The sequence below is a fragment of the Ctenopharyngodon idella genome, chromosome 16 (assembly GCF_019924925.1).
Source record: "Ctenopharyngodon idella isolate HZGC_01 chromosome 16, HZGC01, whole genome shotgun sequence".
NCBI lineage: Eukaryota > Metazoa > Chordata > Actinopteri > Cypriniformes > Xenocyprididae > Ctenopharyngodon > Ctenopharyngodon idella.
The window spans coordinates 1,866,167-1,881,593 of NC_067235.1; positions in this window are offsets into that span (position 1 = coordinate 1,866,167).

Here is a 15,427-nt window from a genome sequence, read left to right on the forward strand (position 1 = left end):
CTATAAGTTTTTTTTTTTTTGTTTTTTTTTAAGAAGAAATTAATACTTTTAATCCACAAGAATGCATTAAATTTGTCAAAAGTGACAGGAAGGACATTTATAATGTTACAAAAGATTTATATTTAAAATAAATGCTGTTCTTTTGAACTGAAGAATCCTTCAGTTGAAAACTGTTTTCAACATGGAAAATAATAATAATACAGCATTATTAATAATTGAGTGCCAATAATAATTGATAATAATTGAGCAGCAAATCATCATATTAGAATGATTTCTGAAGGATCATGTGACACTGAAGACTGGAGTAATGATGCTGAAAATTCAGCTTTGATCACAGGAATAAATTACACTTTACTATATATTCACATAGAAAACAGTTATTTTAAAGCGCAATAATATTTCACAATATTACTATATTTACTGTATTTTTGCTCAAATAAATGCAGCCTTTGTGAGCAAAAGAGTCTTCTTTCAAAAACATCAAGAACTCGTAATTATTCCAAACATTTAGTAAGTAAATTGTAGTGTAAATACACAATTTCAGTCTTGAAACATTGATTTTGAGACATGACAGTCATGTCCATCTACATGCTCATTAAAACTGCTAATTGATAAATACGATTGGACTTGATGATGGGAAGAATGCCACGGGACAAAGCTCGCTTGTGATGTCTAGATTCTTCTGCTCTCGCATCCACTATGATAATTAGCCAATTAATTCTATGTGGCATGTAGGTTTGTTATCAGCTGCTGAGCTTTCCACTCGCCCGCCGGAAGTGTGAAGATTAGCGACCGGCTAAACCCACCTTGTGTGAAAACATCAATCTGATAACAGAATTGCTGAGAATGGGCAACAGGGCCACACGCACACACACACACACTCAACACACACTCAACACACACACACACACACACACATGCATACACATAAACAGAGAGAATAGAAAGAAAGTGAGAGTGATAAAGTGATGGTCTGCTGAAAACTAACACTCGTCTCATGGATCCATCAGTTTTTTTCTGCACAAATATATTTTCTGACATTGAAAAATTGAAAGTGCTTTAATGAGCTAGTTTTTCAGTATAGGAAAACAAAGGCTCACATTAATAAAAGCTGATAAGAGATTTGAAGAATTGGTTCAACTGCTATATAACTGCTTTGCACCATATGTAAAAATTCCACAGTAAAATCTGTTTCTTATGGATGGACGGACGGACGGACGGACGGACGGATGGAAGGAAGTCATATACAAGACTGTGCACTTACGTTTTTTTGTTTTATTTATTTTTTTTTTTTTGTTTTTTTGTTTTTTGTTTTATTAGAAAATAAATAACTCTTGCCATGAAGCATTTTGAATGACATAATCAAATCATGTGATCGATTCACACTTCACTACATCATATCCAATACTTTATATGATGGGCGGTCACTTCTGAGCTCTTGTGGCAACATTTACATTTCCATGGTAACATCGACATTTCTGATTGGTGGGTTGCTCTTTGAGTTTATTGTAGTGCTTGACTGGAAATTAAACCCAGCTGTTTAAACCACACTAACTTATGGCTTCCATAGAAGTGCTGAGCAAGCTAGGAACTCACGGTAGGTGTTATCTTTTAAAATCCGTTTCTCTATGGAGAAAAGAAATGGAAGATATGCCGCTAACTGTTGTGCTCTATCAAACCACCTCTGACTTACTGAGATACTGTGACAACTTCCCATGCAGCAAGACCCATTTCCCCCTATATATCCTGTAAAACATATAAATCCCAACAGCACAAAAGCTCCACAGGGTTAGGGCGCGGGGACAGAAAGTGACACAAATGTTGATTCTTTCCTGAATCCCAAGACATCAGTGCTACAGACATAATCCCAAATTACACTTGAGCTAGGACCTCCCAAACCCCACGGGGCGTGACAGATTACGCTAAACCTGTCCCACACAAGCCTAATGGGGCATGACCAGATTACCTACAGCTGAGTGCCACTCCACAACACAAAACCCACCGAAAACCAGAGGAGGGAAGGAATGACGACTCCAGCAGCAGAAGGAGAAATATCCTTGAAAATGTAAAGAAATCCAAGTATGATTTCTGTAAAATTCCTCTTTTGCAGTGGTCTTAAAACACCTGAGGATCGGACGTGTGACTTGAAAGGCGAGTGGGTGAGGATGCTTTGAAATTCAGCTCTTATAGAAAAAGAAAATATTCACAGCATCACAGAGAGTCATTGCTCTCTGTCAGTAGCAGGTGCAGGATATTACATTTCTTGGTTTCTAGTTTGTTTCTAACATTAGCTGTGTACCCCCAAAAATGATCATCCTTCCATAGCTCTTAATGGGTTTCTATCTGCTATCACTACTTGCATTTTCATTGCTTTGTTTGTTTGTTTGTTTTTTTTTTTGCTGCAGATATGAATGAAGCCATGAAAAATACTTCTCTTTTTCTGTCAAAATTAACTGAGGCTTGCATCTTTTTTTTCTGGGTAAACTAATACTGTGTTTCTACTACAAAAATCAGCTCTGTGATCATGTCTACAGAATAAGAAATAAATAAGAAGAACTTTCCTGTGGAAGTGCAGGAAAGTCCTCTATAGTGCAGGAGGCTTCATGTTCAGTGTTCTGCCTTCATTATTACAGGTTTGAAATGCAGTTTTTACTCTAAGGGGCAGCACAGCTAGAAGATGTGGTCTTTTCCCATCTTAACCCTTACCAAAAATAAGTACCTTTGTAAAAAAAAAAAGTAAAAAAAAAAAAAAAGAAAAAGCGTGCTTCGGTACATTCCTCGGTTTTGAAGTCATGGTTCGGTACAGGTTCAGTACAGCAGGGTGAGAAAACTAAACATTTATTATTAAAACCACTTATAAACAGTGTTTACTGAACAAACTGTCTCTTTAAATTCATTCAGTTGTAATTAAAATTTAATTAAATATAAAAAATGCTGTAAATAGGGTGCCCTTACTTGCACGTTTTTTATATATATATATATATATATATATATATATATATATATATAATAATTATTTTTCCTCAATTCATTGTTGAAATATAATCATTAACACTGTGGCTGTCATAATGGATTTATTTAAACATACATTAAATACTTAAGAATTTAAATCACTAACAGGTTAAGTAAAACATAATTTATCTACTGTATAGTGCATATATTTGGCGAAAGAGTTTCTCATTTCTCTAGCGAACTAACAAGCTGTGGACACTGAATGACTTGCCTGAGGTAAATGTGATGCGGTTTTGCGGTTTGTATTTCTTGATAAAATTGACAGAATTTGAAAGATGACACTTTGTTTCTTATCAAAAGTAACAAAACACAGAGCTTATTGCGATTATTGGTGGTTAATGCTGTTTTAAAGTGGATAGGCTACAATGCATTACCACACGCGCCCACTTCTGGATTGGAGTGTGGATCGCCTGTGACTGACTGTATTCATTGTCTGACTGTATGCACTGAACTGTGACATCTGTACCGTGACCATTCGGGGACGAATACATGTACCGTTACACCTTTTGCATGCGCAACAGAAGATTTGTAAAGGTGTAAATAACATTTCAAGCGTAAGAATAAATGTTTTGCAGCATTTTACTGTTATTCGTAAGTGCAGTTCATGAATTGTGAAACTGCAGCTTTATGCTAAAGCAAAATAAATATGATCTGTATTCTTCTGACTTCCATTTTTCCACACTTACACTTTTGGCACGTTTTTTTCGCCGAAATTCGGCCAAAAGCATTGCAAGCCTGTGAACAGTGATTTGCAAGCAAAACGTCTCAGGTTACAAATGTAACCCTGGTTCCCTGAGTAGGGAACGAGACGCTGCGTATAACGCATTGGGAACCTTCTGCGTGATAACGTCATTGAAGCACTCATGTATCTAACCAATCGCGTAGCGAGACGTCAGAGGCGGGTGACGTCACGGACCAGGAAACTATAAAGCATACCCTGATCACTAGCTTCTGGGATAAGTCTGAAGCAAGCATTCGCACGTATGCTGGGGGTATGGCAGGAGACGCAGCGTCTCGTTCCCTACTCAGGGAACCAGGGTTACATCTGTAACCTGAGACGTTCCCTTTCGTGGGAACTGTTGACGCTGCGTATAACGCATTGGGAACGCAATCCCAACTGTGCCGTAGCTTCAAGTACTTGCCAACGTTAGCTTGACAGAATAGAAGTCCCCGGAGTGGAGCCAACATCAAGGTTATAAAACCTGATAAATGTGTGCTGGCATGACCATCCAGCTGCATCACAGATATCATTAATGGAAATACCAGACATCAGAGCCTTTCATAATTGATCTGACTTTCGCCACAGGGCAGCTCTGTGGACATACGCATCCAAAGCCCTCACTGGGCAGAGCAGATTCAGTTTTTCCTGATCCGAAGTCTCGAAGGGAGGAGGATAGAAGGCCTGGAGCACAATGGGACCTGGGACATTGGTGGGGACCTTCGGCACATAGCCAGGTCTAGCATGAAGGAATGCCTTCACCATTCCTGGGGCAAATTCCAGGTAAGATGGAGCAACTGAAAGTGCTTGTAAGTCTCCTATCCTCTTCAGAGAAGTGATAGCAAGTAAGAAAATAGTTTTCAGAGTGAGGAACTTTTCTGGAACCTCCTCTAATGGTTCGAAGGGAGCCTCGGCTAACCCTTGCAATACCACGGCCAAGTCCCAGGCCGGAACCCTTGTGCGCACTGGAGGCCTCAACCTCAGTGTACCACGGAGGAAGCGTGTAACGAGGGGGTCTCGTCCTACCGAGGAATCCCCCTCAAGAGGAGCATGATAGGCTGAGATAGCCGCAACATAAACCTTCAAGGTTGAAGGAGATAGGCCCTCTGAGAACTTTTCTTGGAGGAATCTTAGCACGAAGCTTATAGAAGAGTGGACAGGGTCCGTATTATTTCGTCTACACCAAGTAGAAAATAAATTCCATTTATAGGAATACAGCTTCCTCGTGGAGGGAGCTCTGGAGTTAAGGATGGTCTCCACAACCTCAGTTGGGAGACCAGCGTCTATGAACCTGGCCCCCTCAGAGGCCAGGCCCATAGCTTCCACAGTTCTGGGCGAGGATGTATTATCGTGCCACCCGCTTGCGACAGGAGATCCTGTCTGAGGGGAAGCTCCATTGGGGAACCGTCTAATAGGGACACTAAGTCCGAGAACCATATCCTGGTTGGCCAGAACGAGGCTACCAGTATTAGGCTGGCCCCCTCCTGGCATACTTTCTCCAGAACTCCCGGGAGCAGAGCGAACGGGGGAAATGAGTACAGACGTAGCCTCGGCCACGTCTGCACCATGGCATCCAGACCCAGAGGTGCTGGGTGTGTTAGGGAGTACCAGAGTGGACACTGGGTTGATTCTCCCGAAGCAAATAGGTCGACTTCTGCTTGACCGAAATTTTTCCATATGAGATCCACCACTTCTGGGTGGAGTCTCCACTCCCCGGGCCTCGGCCCCTGCCTCGACAGGGCGTCTGCTCCCACGTTTTGATACCCCGGGATGTAAGCTGCCCTTAACGAGAGCAGCTTCCCTAGGGACCATAGGAGGATCCGACGGGCCAAGTAATATAGTTGGCGAGACCGCAGACCCCCCTGATGGTTTATGTATGAGACCACTGACATGTTGTTCGTGCGGACCAACACATGGTGGTCTCTCAGGTCTGGGAGGAAGTGTTTCAATACTAGAAACACCGCCATCATCTCCAGCCGATTTATGTGCCAGGAGAGCTGATGGTCCTCCCATAAACCCTGAGCTGAGCGACCACTCATGATCGCCCCCAGCCCGTGAGGGAAGCATCTGTCGTAAGCATTACACGACGACCAGAAGTCCCCAGCACAGGTCCCTGGGACAGGAACCAGGGATTTTTCCACATGGCCAGAGCACGAAGGCATCGCCGCGTGACTTTGATCATGCGAAAAGGATTTCCCCTCGGAGAAAACCCCCTGGTCCTGAGCCACCACTGTAAGGGTCTCATGTGCAGAAGGCCAAAAGGTATCACGTTGGACGCAGCTGCCATCAGACCCAACAGTTTCTGGAACTGTTTTACAGTGAGTGACTGGCCTAATTTCACCCCTTTCACGGCTGCGAGAATGGAACTCACACGAGCAGGGGATAGATGTGCCCGCATCGTGGTGGAGTCCCAGACTACACCTAGATAAGTGGTAGTCTGAGCCGGAACTAGCACACTCTTTTTGTCATTAAGCCTCAGCCCAAGCCTTTTCATGTGGGACAGAACAGCATCTCGATGGAGCCAGAGCTTCATCCACGCACTTCGTGAATGTGCGGGGTGATAATGACAGGCCGAACGGAAGAACCCTGTATTGGTAGGCTTCGCCCCCGAAAGCAAACCTGAGGAACTTCCTGTGAGAAGGATGGATGGACACATGAAAGTACGCATCTTTCAGGTCTATCGCTACAAACCAGTCCTCGGACCTGATCTGTGGGATAATCTGTTTGAGTGTAAGCATCTTGAATTTTAGCTTTTGAATAGAGCGATTTAGCACACGTAAATCTATGATAGGACGTAGTCCCCCATCCTTCTTTGGAACAATGAAGTAGTGGCTGTAAAAGCCTGACAGCTTGCTGGGAGGAGGAACCCTTTCTATAGCTTCTTTTTGCAAAAGTGTCATAACCTCTCGTTCCATCACCAGAGACTGTTCGGGGGTCACCACTGTGGGAAGAACCCCGTTGAACCTGGGCGGGCGAGACCCGAACTGAATTCTGTAACCCTTTTCTATGATGAGCAGCACCCATTTCGATATATTCGGTAGAAGTTTCCATTCTGCCATAAAATCTACTAAGGGAACCAGTCTCTCGAGACTGGCCTCTGGTGTTTTTTGAGCACTTGATTCGACTCTCTGAAGCAGCGCACCAGCAAAAGACAGCCGAATCAAGTGGTGACCGGCCCTCCTCGGAGGGTCGGTGGAGACCGCTGTGCCCTGACGCACACTGGGTGGCAGGGTTAGCATAACGGTCCCCTGAGGGCGCCGAAGGGAAGCGGGTGCCAGATATCCTAACACCAGGCTCCCTCTGGAGGGGGCCACCCTCATGGGTCCTGACCCACAGATGTCAGGACCGCTTTGAAGCCTTCTTGGTGATAATAACGGCCCGCAGGTCCGTTTTACCCCTCGAAGGCTTCTGCTGTGTAGACCGCCCCGATCCCCAGGTTTTCTGCGGGGGAGTACGGGTGGCCACACTGATCTTTTGCTGCGCTCTGTGGTGCGCGGCGGAGCTCGTGGACGGCCGAGGCTGCTCCCGCTCAGCAGTCTCGGGGGGAATTTTTGAACGGCGGGGGAGGAACCTCTGGAACGCCGCAGATTGTTTCTTGGTCTCCTGGAACCTGTCGACAACTGATGTTACAGCGTCGCCAAACAGGCCCACAGGAGACAGCGGCGCGTCCATAAGGGCAGTTTTGTCTCTGTCTCTTATGTCTGAGAGGTTCAGCCACAAGTGCCTCTCCGTAGCCACCAAGGCTGCCATAGAACGGCCTACTGATTTGGCCATCTCTTTGGTGGCACGGAGAGCCAGTTCTGTCAATTTTCTAAGTTCCTGGATACACTCAAATGTGGCCTCCCCGCTTTCATCAATCTCCCCCAGCAGGTCGGCTTGATATGCTTGCAGCAGTGACATTATGTGTAAGCATGCTGCTGCCTGACCCGCTGCCGCATAAGCCTTGCCCACCAAGCCCGATGTTGTCTTTAGGGGCTTAGTGGGCAGCGTCGGGGTTTTTAGGAACGATGCGGACTCGAGCGAGAGATAGCTCGCTAGCGTCTCCTCTACCCGAGGCATCGCCCCATAGCCGTGCTGTTTCAGCCCCATTATATTGCTATAGATTGAAGTCTGGGGGCTGAAAACTCTATATTGGACTGGCCTTCTCCGAAGATTGTTTCTGCCTTCTCTACTGGCCAATCGATCTTTAACTTATCCACAGCCCTGGTCACCACCTCCAAGAGCTCCTCATATGCTGGGGAAGAAGATGGCGGGTCCTCCTCCCCAGCCTCGACGCTCACCACATCAACCTCCTCGGAGGAAGAGAGGTGAAGCGCTGGTGTCTCTCTCTGGGGGGAAGAAACTGCAGCGCATGCTTCCACCACCAGAGAAGAGACACTGGATCTGGCAGGTGAGGGCTGAGATAAGGCTGGGTCCGTCTCAAACCCCTCTGCCAGCTCCATTTGTGAACCCCACGAATGAAGTCTGCGCTGTGCCTCGGCAGCAGCGGGACCCGATCGGCGGGGAACACCAGCCAAGGCACCCTTCTCTATCAAAGAGTGCCCAGCGTGATCTTAATACTCTGAGGGTGAGCTTGTCGCAGTGCACACAGACAGCCCCCTCGAGAGCTGCCTGTGCGTGCTCAACCCCCAGACAAACAACACACATTTATATATATATATATATATATATATATGTGTTGTGCAACTGAAACTCTTGTCCTCAGACGGAGAGATCTTGTCTTTCTAATAACGGATGGTAGACAAACAACACCAAATAAGACACACAAGATAACAGAGTGCTTGCTGAAGACAACAGAAGCTAGCGATCTCTGCATCCGGGTATGCTTTATAGTTTCCTGGTCCGTGACGTCACCCGCCTCTGACGTCTCGCTACGCGATTGGTTAGATACATGAGTGCTTCAATGACGTTATCACGCAGAAGGTTCCCAATGCGTTATACGCAGTGTCGACAGTTCCCACGAAAGGGAAACAACAGATTAAAGAATTGCAAAACGGATCTGTATGTGTAAAAAACAAACTGTCTAAGCAAATGTCTAAACATCTAAACGATTCTCTCACTCACTGAGTTTTGCAAGCGTGAGGAGGAGGGCGGGTCCTTCTTCTTGTAGCCAATCAAATCAGCTTCTCTCTGACTCTTGATTTACTCTCTTCTGATTGGTTCAATAAACACGCCAGATGCTGGAATGGTACTTTTAACGCACAAATACCCAAATAATAATAATAATAATTATTATTATTAATAAAACATGATCCTTTATAAGCTGTGTACCAATTCAATTCAATTCAATTCACATTTATTTGTATAGCGCTTTTCACAATACATATCGTTTCAAAGCAGCTTTACAGAGAATGCATGTCAACATTACAATTTGGAGACTGCAGTTAGCTAATAATGTAATAATTTAGGCGATTAATATACAATCACTGTTTGCAATTTAATTGAAGGTAGAAGCAAAGAGCTCCTGGAAAAATGAATTACGTATTAACAATAATTAGGATATATAGAAATTTGCGAATGTGCGTGTTGATCCAGATGTTGCATCTTCTGAAGTCATCGCAGGAGTTGGCGCCGTCTCTTCCAAAGTTTTGGAAGTCTGTTTTACCTCGGGCGTCCCGAGGTAAAACAGAAAAGCAAATGGAGAATAATTAGCATAGCTGCTGTTCATAACATTAAGCAAAGATAGTCATGTGCAATTGATCTGATATGAGATGGATTATGTGAATGCTTGGCTAAAGAGATGTGTCTTTAATCTAGATTTAAACTGGGTGAGCGAGTCTGAGCCCCGAACATTATCAGGAAGGCTATTCCAGAGTTTAGGAGCCAAATGTGAAAACGCTCTCCCTCCTTTAGAGGACTTAGCTATCCTAGGTACAACCAGAAGTCCAGAGTTTTGTGATCTTAAAGAGCGTGAAGGATTGTAGGGTGATAAAAGATCGGTTAAGTACACAGGAGCTAAACCATTTAGAGCCTTATAGGTCATTAGCAGTACTTTATAATCGATACGGAACTTAATAGGTAACCAGTGAAGAGATGATAAAATTGGTGTTATATGATCATATTTTCTTGACCTGGTAAGAACTGTAGCAGCTGCATTTTGTACCAATTGTAGCTTGTGTATTGAGGAAGCAGGGCAACCAGCTAGTAATGCATTACAGTAATCTAGTCTAGACGTCATGAAAGCATGAACTAACTTTTCTGCATCAGAAACAGATAACATATTCCGTATCTTAGCAATGTTTCTGAGGTGGAAGAAGGCTGTTTTTGTAACATATGAAATATGATTTTCAAAGGACAAGTTGCTGTCTAATATAACACCCAGGTCTTTAACTGTCGAGGATGGAGTAACAGTACATCCTTCTAAATGCAAATTGTAGTCTGAGAGATTCTGTGTACAGGTTTTTGGCCCAATAAGTAATACTTCAGTCTTTTCTGAATTTAATTGAAGAAAATTACTAGTCATCCAATGTTTTACTTCTTTAACACACTCTGTCAGATTGGATAATTTAGAGTTTTCATCTGGTTGTGTTGAAATATATAATTGAGTATCATCGGCATAGCAGTGGAAACTAATTCCATGTCTTCTTATAATATTACCAAGTGGCAGCATGTATATTGAAAATAGCAGAGGGCCTAACACAGATCCTTGAGGCACTCCATAATTTACTATCGTTATCTTAGATTTTTCCCCGTTTAAATAAACAAAATTGTGACGGTCTGATAGATACGACCTAAACCACCGTAATGCCTGTCCCTGGATACCAGTGTAATTCTGTAGTCGATCTAGGAGTATTTTATGATCTATAGTGTTGAACGCAGCACTGAGATCAAGTAACACTAGTATTGAGATACAGCCTTGGTCAGACGCTAGAAGTAAGTCATTTGTAATTTTAACGAGCGCAGTTTATGTGCTATGATGAGGCCTGAATCCTGACTGAAATTTTTCATAGATAGCTTTTTTGCAAGAAGGAGCACAATTGGACCGACACCACTTTTTCTAGTATTTTAGATATAAATGGAAGATTTGAAATGGGTCTGTAATTTGCCAATACATTTGGATCTAATTGTGGTTTCTTAATGAGAGGCTTAATAACTGCTAACTTGAACGGTCTTGGAACGTGACCTAGAGATAAAGACGAGTTAATAATATTGAGAAGAGGCTCTTCTGCTACAGGTAACAATTCTTTCAGTAGTTTAGTGGGTATTGGATCTAATAAACATGTTGTTGGTTTAGACGCTGTGATAAGTTTATTTAGCTCTTCCTGTCCTATAGTTGTAAAGCACTGCAACTGTTCTTGAGGGACGATAATTGAGGCTGAATCATAAAACTCTGTCAAGGGTTGTACATTTACAACCGTATTTCTGATGCTTTCGATTTTTTCAGTAAAGAAATTCATAAAGTCATCGCTACTAAACTGTAATGAAATGTTTTGTTCTGGTGATGTCTGTTTATTTGTTAATCTAGCCACTGTACTAAATAAGAACCTTGGATTGTTTTGGTTATTTTCTATGAGTTTGCGGAGATGCTCGGCCCTGGCTGCTTTTAGAGTCTTTCTATAACGGGACGAGCTGTCTTTCCACGCGATTCTAAAGACCTCTAAACGAGTTTGTCTCCATTTGCGTTCTAGATTACGAGTTTCTCTTTTGATAGCGTGAGTAATATTGTTGTACCATGGTACAGTATTTTTCTCTCTAACCTTTTTTAATCTCATCGGTGCAACAGTATCTAATGTACTAGTGAGAGTGGTGCACATACTGCTAGTAATTTTCTCAAGATCATTTGTGTGTTTGGGTACAATGAGCAGGTGAGACAGATCAGGCAGTTTATTTGTGAATTTATCTTTAGTTGTCGGAAGAATTGTTCTATCTAGTCGATATCGTGGCGCAATTTGACAAATATCAGCAGTATGCAGTACGCATGTTACAAGGTAATGATCAGTGATATCATCACTTTGCGGTAGAATTTCTATAGCAGTAGGATTGATTCCATGTGATATAATTAAATCTAGTGTATGATTAAGACGGTGAGTGGGTCCAGTGACGTTTTGTTTGACCCCAAACGAGTTTAGTAAATCTGTAAACGCAGCCCCTAACGCATCATTTGTATTATCTACATGAATATTAAAATCTCCAACAATCAGCGCTTTATCAACGTTGACCAATAGGTCTGAGAGAAAGTCTGCAAACTCTTTTAGGAAATCAACATAAGGCCCTGGAGGTCTATAAACAGTAGCCAAAGCAAGAGATAGTAGCGACTTTTTACTTATATCTGAGAGTGTAACGGTTAGCACGAGAATTTCAAATGAATTAAACCTGTAGTTTGTTTTCTGGGTAACGTTAAGAATCTCTCTATAGATTGTTGCAACACCACCGCCACGGCCAACCGAACGGCATTTATTTTTATAACAGTAGCCAGGTGGACAAGACTCATTAAGACCGAAATAATCATTTGGTTTAAGCCATGTTTCAGTAAGGCAAATTACATCAAGACTATTATCTGTGATCATTTCATTTATAATAACCGCCTTAGGTGTCAGCGATCTAATGTTTAGTAGCCCTAGCTTTAGAAATTGTTTTTGTTCAGTAATTTTGCGAATTTCTGGTTTGATCACGATCAGATTTTTTCTAGATCCTTTATTTTTATTGTTAAACCTCACTATTCGGGGAATAGACACAGTTTCTATAGACTGTATTACACTCACATTTCTATCAATTAAGTGGGCAGAACACAGACTGTGATTTGAGGTTTGACTTACTAGTCATACGGTGCGAAGCGTCTTGGAGATGTTCTCCGACAGAAGATCAGCTCCGATTCTGCTGGGGTGCAGGCCATCAGCACGGAAGAGCCTAGGTCGCTCCCAGAAAAGATTCCAATTATTTATAAAGAGCAGCTTCTGTTCAGTACACCAAGACATTAACCATTCATTTAAAGCAAATAATCTACTGAACCTTTCATGACCACGGCGTCGCGTTCTGCCTCGCGAAGAGGGGAGAAGCGGTTCCTCGTCGAGACCTCGAAGACCGGGGGCGGCGGAGGGGGAGAGGTCCTGGTCCGAGGCCTGGCTCGCGCCTTCCGTTGCTGAAGAACCCAAGGTCCCTGGTGTGACGGCGCCGGAGTGAACGAGGGCTGGGATGAACGCGTTCTGGGTGCTCGGGCCCTGTGCAGAGAAGCACACGGCGTAGAGGAAGCAGGAATGTTAATATCGCGCTGCAAACTTACCGAGGATTGGTGAGCGTCAGCACGGGATGTTTCCAGCGCTGTTCGCCGCTCCCGTAGCTCGGCCTGCTTCTCCAGAAGGGTCCGGATCTGTCGTTCCACGGCCTCCAGCTCCAACTGCACCGCATACAGCTCGAACGTGTCCTCACCTGCACTCAAAGATAGAGACACATTCGGTACGCCCGCCATTAGTATAGATGAACAATAATATTGTGAGTGAGAAGAGTACAAACGCTAGTGTGACCACGCCGCTATTGCTAACGGGCTAAAGCTAGTAGCGAATGTTCGAGAAGTCGGATAAAACTAGCGATATCAAGGCAATCCGAGTGTTTTTTTATATAAAATAGTGTGGGGGATGTGTTCCCCCGCCTGTAAAAGAGAGAATGATAGGTTATAAATTTGATTTTAAGAGAAAAAAAACAAGCAATTAGGAATCAACTCGACGGAGCTCTAACTCAAACAGCGCGGCAGCAACAAACAGGAAGTGACGTCCAAGTGACGATATGTGACTTGGAAATTAGTCCCGCTCACATACCCTTAGGCTGACTGACTCCCATGTGTTCATACTGAATTTCGAGCTGGTGTTAAGAAAATTTCTGTGTTCACCTGTATATTTCTCCTCCTCATCCTCTTCAACAGGCCATATGATATTAGTTTGCAATCTTGATGCTACTTTACAGTAGGTCTAGCATGGCCTAGAAAATGTGTATGGTTTCTAGTAAAATTTGGTTCAATAATAATTAAATCAACAATAATATTTTTTTTTTTCTTTGACATGTTGTAATTTAAGGGGATTTTACAAAATATTACTAAAATATTGACTAAATGTTCATCTCTAAATTATTCATCATTTATCATCTGTAATACCATCGTGTAGCCACTAGATGGCTGTGCAGCCCTATAAACATACATGGCTGTGTGTTGCTGGGAACATAAGATTCCCACATAATTATTAGTTACTTGCATTTAGAGATATATTTAGACATTATTAAAGACTACTTTTGTCAAAGTTTAGTTGTTTTATGTTTATTTGAAGTGTTTTTCATTAGTCAAATCTGGACACAAAGAAAACAGTTTCTAATACTAGCACTGTAGCTACATTAGCTTGATCAGTCGTATGAAAGTAATCAGAATCAATATTGACTCAGTCAGACCAGGGCAATATTTCAAAATACATAATTGAGTGTTAAATACCATGAACAGAGGCGTGGTCTGAAAACTCTGCATCAGAAATCAATCAGCGATTGACAAATTTATATTTAAGTAGCTTTATTGGCATAGTAAAAAGGCTTTACGTTGCCAAAGCATATCAAGTGTTGAGCATTGTCAGATAATAATTTAGATTACTAACTAATGAATGAATGAATGAATGAATTTATTTTAACAGTACTCTAGCCCCAGTGGGGTTTGGATTATAAAGTTAGCGTCATTCTGATTATAAAGTTTACATCAGCTCAATGGTGTAAGCAGATTATATGAAATTTCAATGTAATGCCAAACCAATCCAATAATGTTAACACCAGCTCAAAATTCAGTATGAACACATGGGAGTCAGCCTAATGGTATACAGTTTATAAAGGATCATGTTTTAATTATTTATTATTATTTTAATGTAGCCTATTTGTGAGTTAAAAGAGTTATTTCGGCAGCGAGAACATCTGGCGTGTTTATTGAACCAATCAGAAGAGAGTAAATCGAGAGTCAGCGAGAAGCTGATTTGATTGGCTACAAGAAGAAGGACCCGCCCTCCTCCTCACGCTTGCAAAACTCAGTGAGTGAGAGAATCGTGCCAAAACTGTAAGCACAGCTAAAAGAAAGAGGGAACTGTACAAATCGGGTTATTTCGGGACCTTTTTGCCGTGCGTACACAACAAGTCATTTAGACATTTGCAACAGTTTGTTTTTTACACATACAGATCCGTTTTGCAATTCTTTAAACTGTTGTTTTCGCTTGCAAATCACTGTTCACAGGCTTGCAATGCTTTTGGCCCAATTTCGGCAAAAAAACATGCCAAAATGGAAAAATGGAAGTCAGAAGAATACAGATCATATTTATTTTGCTTTAGCATAAAGCTGCAGTTTCACAATTCATGAATTGCACTGACGAATAACAGTAAAATGCTGCAAATCATTTTTTCTTATGCCTGAAATGCGATTTACACCTTTACAAATCTTCTCTTGCGCATGCAAATTTAATTTACGCTTACAATCTTGTGTACACTTCCACAAATATTACTTTGCGCATGCGATTCTTTATGGCATCATTTTGCCTTCATACGCTGTACCGAGTCTTTCCGAAAACAGCCGAGTGCCCGGAGGCGTGCCATGTGAGCAGAGCTAAAGAGTCATGAGCACGTGCATGTTACGGACAGAGGAGCGGGCGACAACAGGTTAGTATAATGAGTGACTTTATTAAACCACAGCGTGGGATGAACAGATGACCAGATAAGTGACTGTTAAATAGATGATAGTGATGACTG